Source organism: Humulus lupulus, chromosome 3 (genome assembly GCF_963169125.1).
Source record: "Humulus lupulus chromosome 3, drHumLupu1.1, whole genome shotgun sequence".
Lineage (NCBI taxonomy): Eukaryota > Viridiplantae > Streptophyta > Magnoliopsida > Rosales > Cannabaceae > Humulus > Humulus lupulus.
The window spans coordinates 175,948,487-175,964,335 of record NC_084795.1 but is presented as its reverse complement, the minus strand read 5'-3'; positions in this window follow the sequence as shown (position 1 = coordinate 175,964,335).

The window sequence follows — 15,849 nt, the reverse complement described above, 5'->3', positions numbered from 1 at the left end:
CCAGTAGCAGGGCAACTAGACATGATTTGCGGGGGGCCACACCTAGCTGGCAATAGAATAAAGGCCCTAGAACGATATGCCCAAACGTTACGCCATGAACCTAGTGAAGATGTATTGGTCTTCGAGGAGTGTACTCCCAAAATGCCTCGTTACGAATGCAAACCTATTACATTCACTGAGGAAGACGCCAACCAAATCAGGTTCCCACAAATTGATCCATTATTAATAGAGGCACAAATTGCCAATATGATTGTTGCCCGAACAATGGTTGATCATGGCTATTCAGTTAACATTCTTTTTAAGACCACTCATGAAAGAATGAAATGGTCTGTTCGAGATCTTGAACCCTGCACACAAACGTTAGATGGTTTCACTGGAGAAGGAATGACTTTAGTAGAAACAATTAGATTGGTTGTTACTATTGGAGAAGCACCAACAAACAACATAGTAATGGCAACCTTTGTTGTGGTTGATCTCCCTTCAGCATTTAACGCCTTACTTGGGAGGCCTATACTGTTGGTAACTGGTTTACCATGTGCACAGTGGAAAGCATGGGGTGTTGGGCCCTGAGATTTCAAAAAAAAAAATTATTTAAACAAACTTTAAATAATAAGATCCATTAACATGCAATACATTAATCATAGAGAAATAAAAGATGAGGATTTACCAGTTGAAGAACTATCAAGAATCCTCACTATCTTTTTGTATCGTAAACAAACATCCAATCCAAAGCAGTTCTTCAAAATACTCCGACCAAGATCTTCCAAAATGTATCTCTACACCTCAAGACGTGTGTAGGCACGTAGAGTAATGGTAGGGAAAATTTTCTTATTCACAAGATATTCTCAACACATGAGATTTTGGAATATTAGGTATGAGACAATTTTCAGGGATAGAGAAAAATAATACGATCTATTTTTCTCTCTATGAAAAATATATTATTCTCTTTCAAAAGTTCTTAGTGAAACTATTTCTATCTGATATATTTATAAAAAAAATAAATTAAAATTTAAAATTCAAAATTAAAAAATTAAAAAAAATTCAAAATCAATTATTAAATAATTAATTAAATAAAAGAAATATCAAAGACTCATTCTTGGACCTTGTTACACGCCAACTACAATGGCGTGTAACACATCCCTGTCAAGGATGTGTTCCAACCATTTTCTTTTAATTATTATTTATTAAAAAATATCATAACTTATTTATCAGATTAATTAAAGAATAAATATCATTTCAAATTCAAATCCATTTTGAATTATCAGTTTTATATTTTTGATGTTATTTAAATAAATAAAACTAATTAATTTAAAATTAATTATCTTAATTATTTAAATGCTATTTTTGAAAATACAATTTTATTTTAAAAATTATTTTCTAAAAATATAATTAATTAATTTATTAATTTTAAAAATTAATTTGTCTCAATTACATATTTGACCCAGAAGAACAAATTTCTTTCAAATATGCTATTTTCCTGATTTTTCTCAATTTCAACTCTTACCTTGAATAGTGTTGATAGACCCATCTCGGGGACCTATGGACCTATAATTTCAAGCTCCAATAAATTTAGATTATTAATTAAAACTCTTTAATATAATAACCTTAATTTATTAATCTTAATATTATTCCACTAAAATTATGAGAATACACTCTTATAATTATAAACATTCATTTCTTGAGTACTTTTAAACACATAAAAAGTCTTCATCAATTTAATCACTACATACAATTAAATCCTCTATTAATAGTTCATAATTAAAGTAGGAATTAATCACCATTTAACCTTTTTAATTATATCTTGTTTCCTTAAGTACCATAGTAATGGTTAATTCATAAACTGATTTATGAATTTGAGCTCAATAATATTTTAGTTCCAAAAGCCAACCCTTAAGGGAACCATTATTCAATTCCTCTCAGAATGGTATAGATTCCATATCTGTATATTATGTCCATAGCCATTTAAATCAATGAGTTCCCAAAATAAAAGTTTTCAGCCTCATCATTCTGACAAACCATAACGAGTAAAGAACTCGTATGACATAAACAAGAGTTCATAATAACTTAAGGATTAAGATCAATTTGTATATGCTCATATTATTGACATGTTTAATTTATACTTAGAAAGTAAATGATATTATTAAGTATTAATAACATATTGGGTCCCGTTCATGTATAACCACTTTATACAAAGTACCTCCGCTAAGATGTCCTACTACATCAGTAATCCTGATCTAGATTGCATGTATTCATAATACTAGTGAACCATACTTACAATATTTAATCCAAATATTCCATATAACTTTGTTTTACTGCGAGTTGTTTAAATTTTTTCCCTACAATCTTAATCCTCTTGTACCAATACAAGATTGTAGTAACAATAACGATTTTAGGAATTTTATGATATTCATATAATATTATTCTAATAATAATAAACAAACAATATATGCAAAAAATTATTTCAGTTATTTATTTCATAAAACATTGTTCAAAATATATCCTTTAAAGGGCATTAATCCCAACATATACTTATTGATTTGAGAGCAATCACGTCCATTTTTCATCTAACAATGAAGTTCCCAACCCACGTTGGGATTGGATGTGTTAAAGGAAACCAAAGGGAAGCCAAAGAATGCTATCATTCTTCCATCACTACTGCCAAAAAAGGCCTAGTCATGACCAACATGATTTTTGCTGGACCAGCAGAAAATAAGCTGACAACAACAGTAGAAGTTAACATCTCCGAAGAGCATGAGCATGCTTTCCAAAACGAGCAGAACGCCTCCAAATAAGGCGCTGCCCAAAGCGAGAAGGTAGACTTTGATCCTCTCTTTAAGGATTATTATTCTGGAACAGGACCAATCGAAGATCTCGAGGAAATCCCACTCGACCAGGAAGAGTCGATAAAAACTGTAAAAATTGGAAAAAACTTAGCTGGGAAGTCAAAATTGAGCTCATAAGTTTTTTAAAACACAAACAAGATGTGTTTGCTTGGTTGTACAAATACATGGTAGGAATTAGCCCTCCCATAATTAGCCATGCTCTCAATATCGACAAGGAGAACTATTAACTTGTCCTTCAAAAAATGAGGCTTCTGAATGGGTTACAAACCCTGTTTTAGTACCAAAGCCCAATGGTAAATGAAGAACTTGTGTTGATTTCATAGATTTAAACAAAGCATGCCCAAAAGACTGTTTCCCTTTGCCTAGGATCGACCAACTAGTTGATGCTACTGCAGGACATGAAGTCCTTACTTTCATGGATGCCTACTCAGGGTATAATCAAATTAGCATGCACCCTCCCGATGAGGAGCATACCGGTTTCAAGGAACACATAGGATTATATTGTTACAAAGTAATGCCTTTCAGACTCAAAAGCGTTGGCGTGACATACTAGTGGTTGGTCAATATGATGTTCAAAAATCAAATAGGTAATAACATGGAAGTCTATGTTGATGATATGGTGGTAAAGTCAAAAAAGGCTGAGGGCATGTTCAAGATCTAGCAGAATGCTTAAATATTTTAAATTAATATAATATGAAGCTTAACCCTCTAAAATGCTCATTTGGAGTAGGCTCTGGAAAATTTCTTGGGTTCATTGTTAATTCACAAGTAATAGAAGCAAACCCAGAGAAAATTAAGGCTTTAATAGACATGTAGTCACCAACCAAGATAAAGGATGTACAAAGCCTCACTGGACGAATAGCAACTCTTAGCAAATTCGTATCAAAATCAACAGACAAATGTGTTCCATTCTTCAATCTACTAAAAGGGAGCAACAAGTTTGAATGGACCAAGGATGTGAGAAAGCCTTCCAGGCTCTTAAAGAGCATCTTGCACGACCACCTATTTTGTCAAAACTAGTTGATGGAGACTCTTTTCATTTATTTAGCAGTCACTAAAGATATTGTTATTACAACACTTATAAGAGAAGAAGATATGACTCAGCATATAATGTACTACATTAGCAAGAGGCTGATAGGAGCAGAAACAAGGTATCATTTGTTTGAAAAGCTAGCATACTTCTTACTCTTGGCAGCAAGGAAACTAAGACCGTATTTCCAACCTCATCCAATCAAAGTTCTAACCGACCAACCCCTCAGGCAGGTTCTACAAAAACCTAAGGCATCAGACAATTGCTTAAATGGACAATAGAGCTTGGGAAATATGAAATTATCTACCAACCATTGACTGCTATAAAAGGGCAAGCATTAGTAGATTTTATTGTTGAATGCCCATATGTACCATATGAAAAAGAGCAAGTAATAGCACCAGATGTAAATGAGGAGACCTGGCCAACATGGAAATTGTATGTAGATGGTTCCTCAAATGAGCACAACTCTGGAGTTGGTATACTTTTAACTTCACCTGAAGAGAATCACATTCATTGTGCATCAAGATTTTGATTTAGTGCATCAAACAATGAAGCAGAATACGGGGCCATGCTTGCTGGACTTTGACTTGCTAGAGATGTTAAAGCCTTATTAATAGACATTTATAGTGATTCACAGTTAGTAGTGAACCAAATATTGGGTTAATACCAAGCTCGAGGATTGAAGATGGCAGCCCATTTGAGAAAAGCCAAAGACCTTCTTGCATAGTTCAAAAAATACACTATACAGCAGGTTCCGTGTGACCAAAATTTAAATGCTGTGCTTTAGCCAAGCTAGGAAGCACTAAGGATGCAGACACTTTCAACATAATACTAGTTGAGCACCTTTCCCAACCGAGCATCCATGAAATAGAAACAACATTGCTGGTAGACAATTCTCCATCCAGGATGACTCCAATTACTACTTATTTAGAGCAGGGGATTTTGCCTTAGGACAAAAATGAAGTACGAAAAATATCGTGGCAAGCTACCAGATATGTAATCATTGATGGCATGATGTACAAACAGGGATACTCAATGCCTCTAATTCAGTGTGTTACTAAAACAGAAGAAGAGTTGTTGATAGTGGAAGTATATTGTAACGACCCAAAATTGCTAATAGGGCTTAATGCCTTGGTTAGCGTGCCAGGAGGGCATAATTGGTTATATGCATGTTTAATTGGTTAAATACGTGGCTATGTGGCATGTATGATTAAAATGATTCTGTGGTTTTGTGATATGCATGTTTATGAGCATTAAATATGCATGTGGGCCCTTTTATGCTTATAAGGGCATATTTGTAATTTTGGCCCGTTAAGGGCATAAATGTGATTTTATGTGATATATGATTGAGACCACATTATTAGGTGGATATATTTCCAGTATATGGCTCGAGATGGTCCTAGTGAGCGGATTAGTGAGATAGACACATCGGAGTTTAAATACTCGGCTTGAGGAAGCCTGGGGGTATTTTTGAGAATTTAGAGAATATTTTGGGATCTATTTGGTAATGAATAAATATTTGGTAATTAACTGAACATGATGGGAATAATTGGTAAATATTAGGAGCATTTAAGGAATTAGCTGGAACTGGGGAAAAAACTATTTTACCCCTAGAACTAACTAAAGGGCTAAGTGGTCAAAAGGGGGTAGTTTGGTCATTTTGAGTTAAAGGATATACCCTATGGGGACTCTAGACTTAGCCAGAAAGCCACCCCAAGAGTTCTGAAAACTCAGCCTTCTCTCTCACTCTCCCCATTATACATGCTTTTCCCTACCTCTCTCTTGTCCTTGAAGAAGTCATGAGGAACTAAAGCTTTGAACCAGGTAATTCAGTTGTGGAAACTTGGGAATTTAAGATCAAATATTGAAAACTTGAAGCTGAGGGATTAGACTACAATTTGAGCTAAGAATTCAAGTTAGTTTCTCTAGAATTCTGTTGAAATCATGTTAAGGTTTAAGTTTGCATGCGGCTTAGTTTTGTTAGTTGGTTTTGGGTTGAATTTGAGTATTTAATAAGAGTAAGAATTGTATATGAGCTAGATGTCATGCTTGGACCAAAAGGGTGGGAATTCTAGGCTTCAATCCAGGGTTTTCTGTTAGTTTGGGGTGAGAATTTATGGTTAGACTTGTGGAGAAATGCTGGAAGGAGTTGGTTTTTCTGGGTTTAGGGGCCTGGGTCGCGACCCTGTTCTTTAGGCGCTGCGGCCCACATGAGTTTTTAGAGGCTGGGAGCCTCTGTTCGTTAGGTGCGTTGCGACTCGAAGAGGGCAAGTCGCGGCTTCTGTCCACCATCAGAGAGGTTTAAGCCTCTGTCTAAGGGGCGGGCCGTGGGCCTCAAGGGCAAAGTCACGGCCTGCAATGGGGAATTAAAGTGAAATGAAGTTTAAGGCTCGATGAGGCTTGGGAATTTGAACCTAAGCGCTTGAGACGATTTCTACTACCCGGTTTAGTAGAAATTGAGGTCCCGGAGACTAATATTTGTTCCCTAAGTATTTATTTGGATTAGAAATTGATGGTTACCCATTGACACTGTGACTAGGTTTATCGCCAAGGCTCAGGACTGAGGATCGTGCTTGTAACTGTTCTATGTTCTTTGCTCGGGATTCGAGGTAAGAAAGCTGCAGCCATGTGGCTTTGTTTGGGACTAAGGTTCCCTGTATTTGGATATATGTGTTATGTAACTGTAGTATTATTATTTGAAATGTTAACGTACGACCTAAGGGAATTGGGGCTGACGATTAACACATTGGATGCGACTTGGCCACTGTGAGCCGGGGTCAGCTAAATAAATAATGGACTCGGCCTAAGCGAGCCAGGGTCAGCTTAGTAAATAGAGGGCTTGACCTAAGGGCACCGACCCTGAACATTTGTATTGTTTGTTAAAATATATTGTTGAAGTACATGTTTGCTATTCTTGATGCTTATAATCTGTTGAGTTTCTTAATGATTGTTTAAAGATTGATTGGATGCTACTACTGTTTATGTGTTTGTTTTTTATGGTTTTATTGCTTGGCCTTGGCTCACGAGTGCTACGTGGTGCAGGTAAAGGCAAAGGAAAGCTAGACCAACCATGAGTTGGAGAGCTCTAGGGGCGGAGTGTACATAGTCAGCTGCTCGACCGCCACGACCGAGGGAGAGTACAGGGACAGAGGCCTAAAACTTGTATTTTGCCATTAGAATGGCTTTTGTTTGAATTAAATTTTTGAGGATTGTAAATTGCCATGATCCCATGTACCAAAAATATGTTTTAGTGAAAATTAAATCAAAATCTTTTAACCGTAACCTAATAGTTGACTTTAGGAACACATTATTGTTCAAATGACTTGATTAGCAAGTGTTGAGCTATTTTAAAATACACAGTGTAACGGTCTTGGTTATCCAGGGCGTTACATACATGAAGAATTCTGTGACAATCATGCAGGGGGCAGAGCCTAGCAAAGAAAATAATAAGACAAGGATACTTTTGGCTAACCTTGAATGAGGATGCACTGGAATACGTGAAAAAATGTGACAAGTGTCAAAGATTCTCTAAAATATCTAGAGCTGCCCCTAACGAGCTTAAACAAATGCAAAATCCATGGCCTTTTGCTGTATGGGGGATAGATCTGATCGGGCAGCTACAAACAAGGAAAGGTGGAGTCAAGTTTACAGTTGTTGCAGTGGATTACTTTACTAAGTGGATTGAAACGAAGCCACTGGAAACTATAACTTGAAAGAAAGTACTCGACTTTGTAGTGAAAAATATTATATGCAGATATGGACTACAAAAAAAGATTGTTTCAGATAATGGTACTCAGTTTGATAGCGATTTATTTACAGACTTTTGTGCAAGACATGGTATCATTAAGATTTTCTTTGCAGTTATCATCCTTAATCTTGCTAGAAGTACTATGGTCATACCATACTACTGCTCGAACATTGACTGGTCATACACAATTTTCCTTAGGATATGGGTATGAATCAATGATACAGGTCGAGTTAACCTCCCCCCCCCCCCCCCCCACCCTCCCTCATCGCATCGACGAAGCACGTATGACCAAGACTAAAATCATCAATTGTTAGCTGATACTCTTGATTTAATCGATGAATGATGAGAACAATCACAATTGCGAGTAGCTGCTTATCAGCAAAAAGTTGTGCAATATTTTAACTCTCAAAGTCAAGGATAAAAAGTTTGCAATAAGAGATTTAGTCTTGCGATAAGTGTTCCAAAACACTAAAGTTCCTGCAGCAGGAGTCTCGGGGCCTAATGAGGAAGAACCGTACAAAATCGTAGATGTTTTACAGCCCGACACATATAAACTTGCTCGATGAAAATGGAGAATTGGTCGCACGATATTGGAATGGTGAACACATTCGAAAGTATTATCAATAATTTTTTGTTCAAGCATTCATATGGAACTGCTCGTAAGGCACGAATTTCCCCTTTTTCAAATGATCAGTGCATGCTTAGATTTTTTTTTTTATTTCTGGATGTAAAGGCACATTTTTGCCCATTTATGTAATAAATAATTATTTTCTAAACTATGTAATACTTGGTCGCAAGACACGTTTATGCCCATTCTTACACGACCAACTAATTGATAAGATTCATTTCAAGATGTTTTCTTTCAAAAACATTAATTGCTCGTATGGGTTTTTATAATTTGATAGATACGATTTTGTCCACAAGAGTTATTTGCCAATTTTTGTTATTTAAACAAGTTGTTGATGGTGAGAACTCGTCATCTATGTTATGGTCGGAAAATATTAAGATAAGTAAGAAATCTATGAACTTAGAAGAACTTAGAAAAACTTGGTGAAAAATTGCAGCACAACAATGGATAAAGCTTGTATATTTCTCTTAGAATAGTTTGGTGTTACAAGAATTTTCCAACACCTTCAATGATGAAGTGAGGTCCTACATATAGGTGAGCTTTAACGACTCTTAGTACAAAGTGGTCCCAAGGGGACAAAACGGTACTCTAGCGTGCAGTAAGTGGTCATGGAGCAGATCATAGTGGTGTTGGAGGAGTGGCAGTCTGCTCTGGCCCATATCATAGGTGTGGTGGTAGTGCCACAATGTAATACCTTTGTACTGCCACTACTTATCTGGCATGGGTACTTGGTTCGTACTCTAGGCTCTCCATGTCCGTACGTATCTGACTTCATGTAGTATGTACCTGGGTCTCTTCTTTCGTCCTTTCTTAGCATGCTTAGTTATGGCTTGGTCACTTATACCAATTAGAGCTAAGGCACCATTCATGGGAGTTAGCCATTTCTTAAGCACCAAGGATTTAGCATGAAAGATGTCTAGTGTAATGTCCCAAATTTGCTAATAAGGCTTAGTGCCTTGATTACTGTGTCAGAGGGCATAATTGGATGTTTATGTGTTAGAATGATATAATTATGACTATATATGTGAATTTTATGAGTTATATTATGATATGACTGATTATGCATGTTTAAGTGTATTAAATGTGCTTATAGGTCTGTTTCAGCTAAAAAGGGCATTTTCGTAATTTTGACATGCTGAGGGTATATATGTGTAATTATACATGCTTTAAGAGTGGGACCACAGTATTATGTGGATATATTTGAGATGGGTGGCACGAGGCGATCCTAATGAGCAATTTGGCAGAAAAGTAACATCGGGGATTAATACACGGCTCGAGGTGAGCCTAGGGGTATTTTTGTAATTTGGTGCATTACTGGAACTCATTGGAGTATGAGTTATATTTTATGAGAACATTGGTATTTGAAGGAATAGTGGATTTAATTTTAAGTGTAATTTGAGGTTTAGTGGGAATTGGTGTCAAATGACCTTTTTGCCCTTAGTGGACTTTGGTGGGGGATTTAATAGGCATGGGCAATTGGGTCTCTTACCCTTAGGCAGCTAAAACTTAGCTGAGACTCAAGCCTTCCCCCACATTCACGTTCTCCCTTCTCTCTCGCACCCTCTATATTAGTTTAGGACCAAAACACTTAAGCTTGGAACTTCAATTGGGAATTTGAGGGAGAAACTTGCTAAGGGATTCAAGAGTTCAAAAGGGAGTAGAGCCACTAAGACCTTCTTCAGTCAGCTGTGGATTCGAATTCTAAGAGGTAAGAAATTGTGTTTTATTTCATTTTAGGTATTCTTAAGGTGTTTGGAAAAATTGCTGGCTATTGAAGTTTTGTTAGGTTTTGGTGTATTTTAATGTCGTTTTTATAGTGCTTATGAGTGGTATGACTAATGGTGGTTGGGTTTAGGCTCGAACTGGTTGAAATTGGGTTTTGGGAGTGAGTTTCAGTCGGTTTGCGATTCTAAAATTGAAGAATATCTGAGTTCGCAGGGTTGCATGTATGCTATTCTTGGAGCGTTGCACCCGCATGAAATCAGAGGCGCTGGGGTTCCTCTGAGTCACCTTGGTGCTACGGCGCCTGGTAGGCTGTGCCGCGATAGGTGTCCTATGCCTTGTGGTTTGGGGATCTCTGACTAGAGGCGCGTCGCAACACTTCAGGGTAAGGCCACGACTCTACTTGGGGAAAATGGACAAATGAGGTTTTGAGTTGCGGGGACTCAAATCTAAAGGCTCAGGAATGATTCTACTACCCAATTTAGTAGAATTCGAGGTTCCGAAGGCTAGGACTCAATCTTGAAATTCTTAATTGGCTTAGTTCTTGATGGATATCCATTAATATGTTGTGACTAGGGGTATTGCAAGACTCGAGAGGAAAGGATCGTGCTCGTTGTCGCATTACCCTATCGCTCAGGACTTGAGGTAAGAAAACCGACACATGCATCGAGTGTAGGGCATGAGCCCCAATTATAGGGCACGGGAATGACTGTGTCATGAATCAATTTATAGTGAATGTTTGCGTTGTTTGAATCTATGCTGTTATAATTTTTTGTTCTGATTGCTCGGCCGGGAGGCCGTTATCAGCATTACATGTGTATGTATATCATAGTGGCATGGCCATAACACGGATGCGATATCCGCCATAGTAGCAGGGCCATTACGAAGATTTGACATCCATCTACTCGACATGTGTCGTATATTGTTTGGAAAATATATTGTTTGGAAAATCTATGTGAACCAGTTGTGGTAATAGATTATGCAATACATGTTAATGTTTATCTGGATATCTGTATGATTTGTTTGGCCTTTCTTGCTAAGCCTTGGCTCACGGGTGCTTCGTGGTGCAGGTAAGGGCATAGGAAAGTTGGACCAGCAATGAGATGGAGAGCTGTAGGGGCAGTGTGTACATACTCAACTTGCTCGGCCGCCACGGTTGAGATATTTTGAGGAACATGAGTCATTAGTTGGTTAAGCACCATTTTTAACACACAGTCTAGTGATCTTGACTATTTAGGGCATTACAACTTGGTATCAAAGTTGCCAAGGTTTATCAGTTCATGAAGATTGGCTGAGCATGTACACTCGCCGCTAAAGTTAAGCTCGACTCTGGATTTGGTAACTAATAATATGATTAAGTGTCTAATTGCCTAAATGAATTATATATATGCCTTATCTGGATGCTAGATTAGGGAGCATGAGTTATAATGATGGGGTGTGGCCCTTGATGTTGGTATTAAAAGAGCAAATCAAAGATACGCAGCGAGGAATGGGCTCTTTTTAATAATTATTAATACCTACCAAGATCATACATACATACACACACACACACACACACACACACACACACACATATATATATATATATATTAAATCACATACAATCAGATTAAAGATTACCTCTTGTAGCCTATCAAGTGTCGAATCTTTTTGTATAAAATCAACGATCTTCCTATCCAAGTTCCAAAAGCTCATACCTTGATCTTCTAGACCAATCCTCAAACACACAAGGATGTGTGTGGGCATGTAGGATTCAAAAGGTTGATTTATGACTCTCGAGATGTACTCAACACATGAGATCAAGAGAAGTTTAATATAGAGAAGAGGAATTGAATAGTTTTCAGGTTTAGAAAAATTATCGTTTCAGTTTCAAAAAGAGAGTCTGATAGTCTATAAAAAAAAATCACTTGAAAAATGTCTCTTCTTTTCAAGATTTTAAAGAAAATTAACTAATTTAATTAATCTTTATCTTATTAAATAAAACTGATCAGTCATAACCTTATTTAATTATTTAATTTAAATTATATTTAAAAAGAATAATTAAATATAACAAATTATTTGAAATTCAAAATTCAAATCCTAGGGATAGGAAATTCCTGTGTGTGGCGCCACACTCACTGTACAGTGAGTGTGTCGACCACACCATTAGGGTTATCCCTAATTTTCTCATTTGTTTATTTAATTAATATTTAAGACAATATATTTATCCCAAAATAAATATCAGTTAATTTAAAATTAACTTTATCTTAAAATATCAGTTTTATATAAATAAATAAATATCTTATTCTCAATAAGATAATTATTAATCCCTCTTTATATATTAATCCAAACAAGATTAATATTTATTTTAACCTATAGTTTTTCAAAATAAAAACTATATAGATAAATAATTAATTACTTCATAATTAATCAATTGCCCATAACTATCACATAATAATTTCATTGCCCTGGAAAATTATTTCCTTTGCAATTAAGTCCTTCTCTCTACAAATCTTTCTTTTTACATCCATACCCTTGATAGTGTAGGACAGAGGTGATCTAGGGACCGTGAACCTATAATACGAAGATCCAATAAACCAAATTATTAATTAAACTCTTTAATTCAATAATATTATTTATTAATTCCATGATTACACCACTATAAATATGGAATTTCACTCTAACTATATATAGAATTATATTTACAGAGTTTTCTCTTGTAGTCCATTGATATAATCAATAAATGTAGTTATGTCCTCCATTTATTGGTTCGTTAATTAGAGCTACTCAAGATTACTGTTTTACACTTATAATTACCTCTTGATCCTTAAGTACGATTTGTTCACTAGCGAATAATTAATTTATAATCAAATTATAGATTTGAGCTCAATAACTATTCGATTCTAGAATTAACCCTTAAGGGGACCTATATTCGATCCTTTAGGAAAGTATGGATTTCATTATTATAATTCATGTTCCCAGCAATTCATGATATTGAATCTCCAAATAAAAAAGTCATTAGCCTCATTATACTAAGAAACCTTAACGAGTGAATAAAAAGATCCAATAAACACAAACATGAGTTCATGAATACTCAGGATTTAGATTGATCTACAAATGATCATTGTTGACGGTAAGAACTCGTCAACGATTGATGGTTAGAAAACTTCAATCTCTATACTACAGAGAGCTTTGAATCAGATAGAAAGAACTCTAATCAACAGAAGAAAACTCAGGCAACAATGAAAAACGTAAACATATATTTCTCAAGTCTCTGTCATACACTCAGTTTTCCAACCCCTTAGCCTGAGGGGTTGGAGCCTATTTATAGGGGGGGCTCTATTGGCTCAGGATACAAACAAGTCCCAGACCACAGGGACGTACACAGATACTCTGATAGTGTAGTGGCTTAGGGCGTAGTGGTGTCTACCCTGATGGTGTCAGAGTCGTGGCCCAGGACAAAGTACTGTCGGCTCTAGCGTATGGTCGGGGGTGTCCAAGTGGTACCACTACTCTTCGTACAGGTCCGTACCGCCACTACTCCTCAGACGCAGATCATAGGGTCGTGCTTCTGTTCTCTCCACAACCGTACGCCCCGTGTCAGCGCACGTATTCCGTACTCAGTCATCCTCACCAATCCCCGTTCAATGCTCCTTGTTCGTTAGGCATATCAACAAGGTTTCTCCAAGTGATCCCGTGCCTATGTCAAGGAAGCTTCAACCTATGCATGTCTTGAGAAGTCAAGGCACCAGGGGTCAGGGCCGGCTTATGCGGATCGCATAGACACGAGGCTCGCAGCATGAGCGCCGTGGCAAGGCCACACCCTCGCGTAGCGAGGCTGGCCCTTTTCCCTCAGGTATAGGCATGGCTCGGGCGTCGCAACAAGGTAGCACCCTCGCACAGCGAGGCTGCCTCTCCTCCTCCCGGGTGCAGCATCGCGAGGTTAGGGGCACGGATGCCACGATGAAGCCCCACCCTCGCATAGCGAGGCTGACCTTCTTCTCCCGAGTGCAGGCGGGACTTGATGCCTGATGGAACGGGGCGCACGCGGGTGACCAGCTGGGGTCCCTCACATAGTGGGGGTGACGTTTGGATTGACAAGCGGCCGAAGGCCCTCGCCCAGCGAGGGTGGCCCTCTTAGCCCAACTCCCTCACCATCATGTAACGCCCTTTTAGGATGTCTCGCGGTATAGAGCTTCACTCGTGAATAGAATTCACAAGGAAATATTTCCACATTTACAATCATCTATTATGATAAGAATTAGATCTTTATGTCGAATGACAAATTTATAAAGATAATTAATTCTTATCACTCCTGTCATAGATAATCTCTATTATATACATCACATTTACTAAGATGTCTATCCACATAGTAATCCGAATCTAGATCACTTGCATCCCGTATGCTTAGTAAACCGCACTAGTAACCATTCATTAAAGATTCCATACTTTAATATGTTACCGACTATTTTATTCATTATATATGATCTTAATTCTCTCATACTAATAAAATATCATATTCTCATGAATGAATAAAGAATTTTGTTGATATTATCATATAATTAATTCAAACAATAATTATAATATTCAAATATAATAAAATTGTTCTTTTTATTTAATTCAATAAAATGTCTTTACATGCTTTTAAGGCATTAATCCTAACAATCTCCTACTTTCCCTCAAAGCAAGTGAGGCATCTCCCTTAGTCCCATGTTGCATACATGACCCATAAACGACTTTGCAGGAAGTATCTTGGTAAATAGTTTAGTCAGGTTCTGTTCTGATGCTATCTTCACAACAGTCACTTCACCTCGATGTACAATCTCTCTAATCACATGGTATTTCCTTTCTATATGCTTTCCTCTCTTGTGGCTTCTTGGTTCCATGGAGTTAGCTACTGCTCCACTGTTGTCACAGTATAGGTTTAGTGACTTATCCATATCAGGAACTACTTCCAAATCAGTGTAGAACTTTCTCAACCAAACCGCCCCCTTAGCTGCATCACAAGCCGCTATGTATTCGACTTCCATGGTTGAATCTTCTATGCTGGATTGTTTAATACTCCTCCAGACCACAACTCCTCCACCAAGAGTGAATATTAACCCAGACATTGACTTATGACTGTCTTTGTTTGATTGGAAATCAAAATTAGTGTATCCAGTAGGGTTCAACTCTCCCCGTGAATGTACAAGCATATAGTCTCTCATTCTCCTAAGATATTTGAGAATGTGCTTTACTGCAATCCAGTGTTCTAAACCAGGATTTGATTGATAACGACTCAAAATCCCTACTGCATAGCATATGTCGGGTCTTTTACACAACATGGCATACATTAGACTCCCAATTGCTGAAGCATAGGGATACTTTCTCATATCCTCATCCTCCTGAGGTGTCTCAGGACACTGTTCCTTGGAGAGAGTAATTCCATACCTGGTCGGTAACTGACCTTTCTTGGAATTCTCCATAGAGAATCTTTCAAGCACCTTATCAATATAATTAGCCTGAGAAAGTACCAAGAGATTTTTCTTCCCATCCCTTAGGATTTGGATTCCCAAAACATAGCTCACCTCGTCCAAATCTTTCATTTGGAACTTTTCGGCTAACCACTTCTTCATGTTTGACAATGTCTCTACATTGTTGCCAATGAGGAGAATGTTATCCAAGTAAAGAACTAGGAAAACTATTACTTTTCCTTTGATGTATTTGTACACACATGCTTCGTCGACATTCTGTTCGAAGCCATATGTTTTAATTGTTTCATCAAAGGTGATATTCCAAGATCTAGATGCTTGCTGTAATCCATAAATGGATTTCAGCAACTTACACACCTTTTTATCTTCCCTATTCTTGGTGAACCCTTCTGGCAGTACCATATAGATACTTTCATCAAGAAAACCAT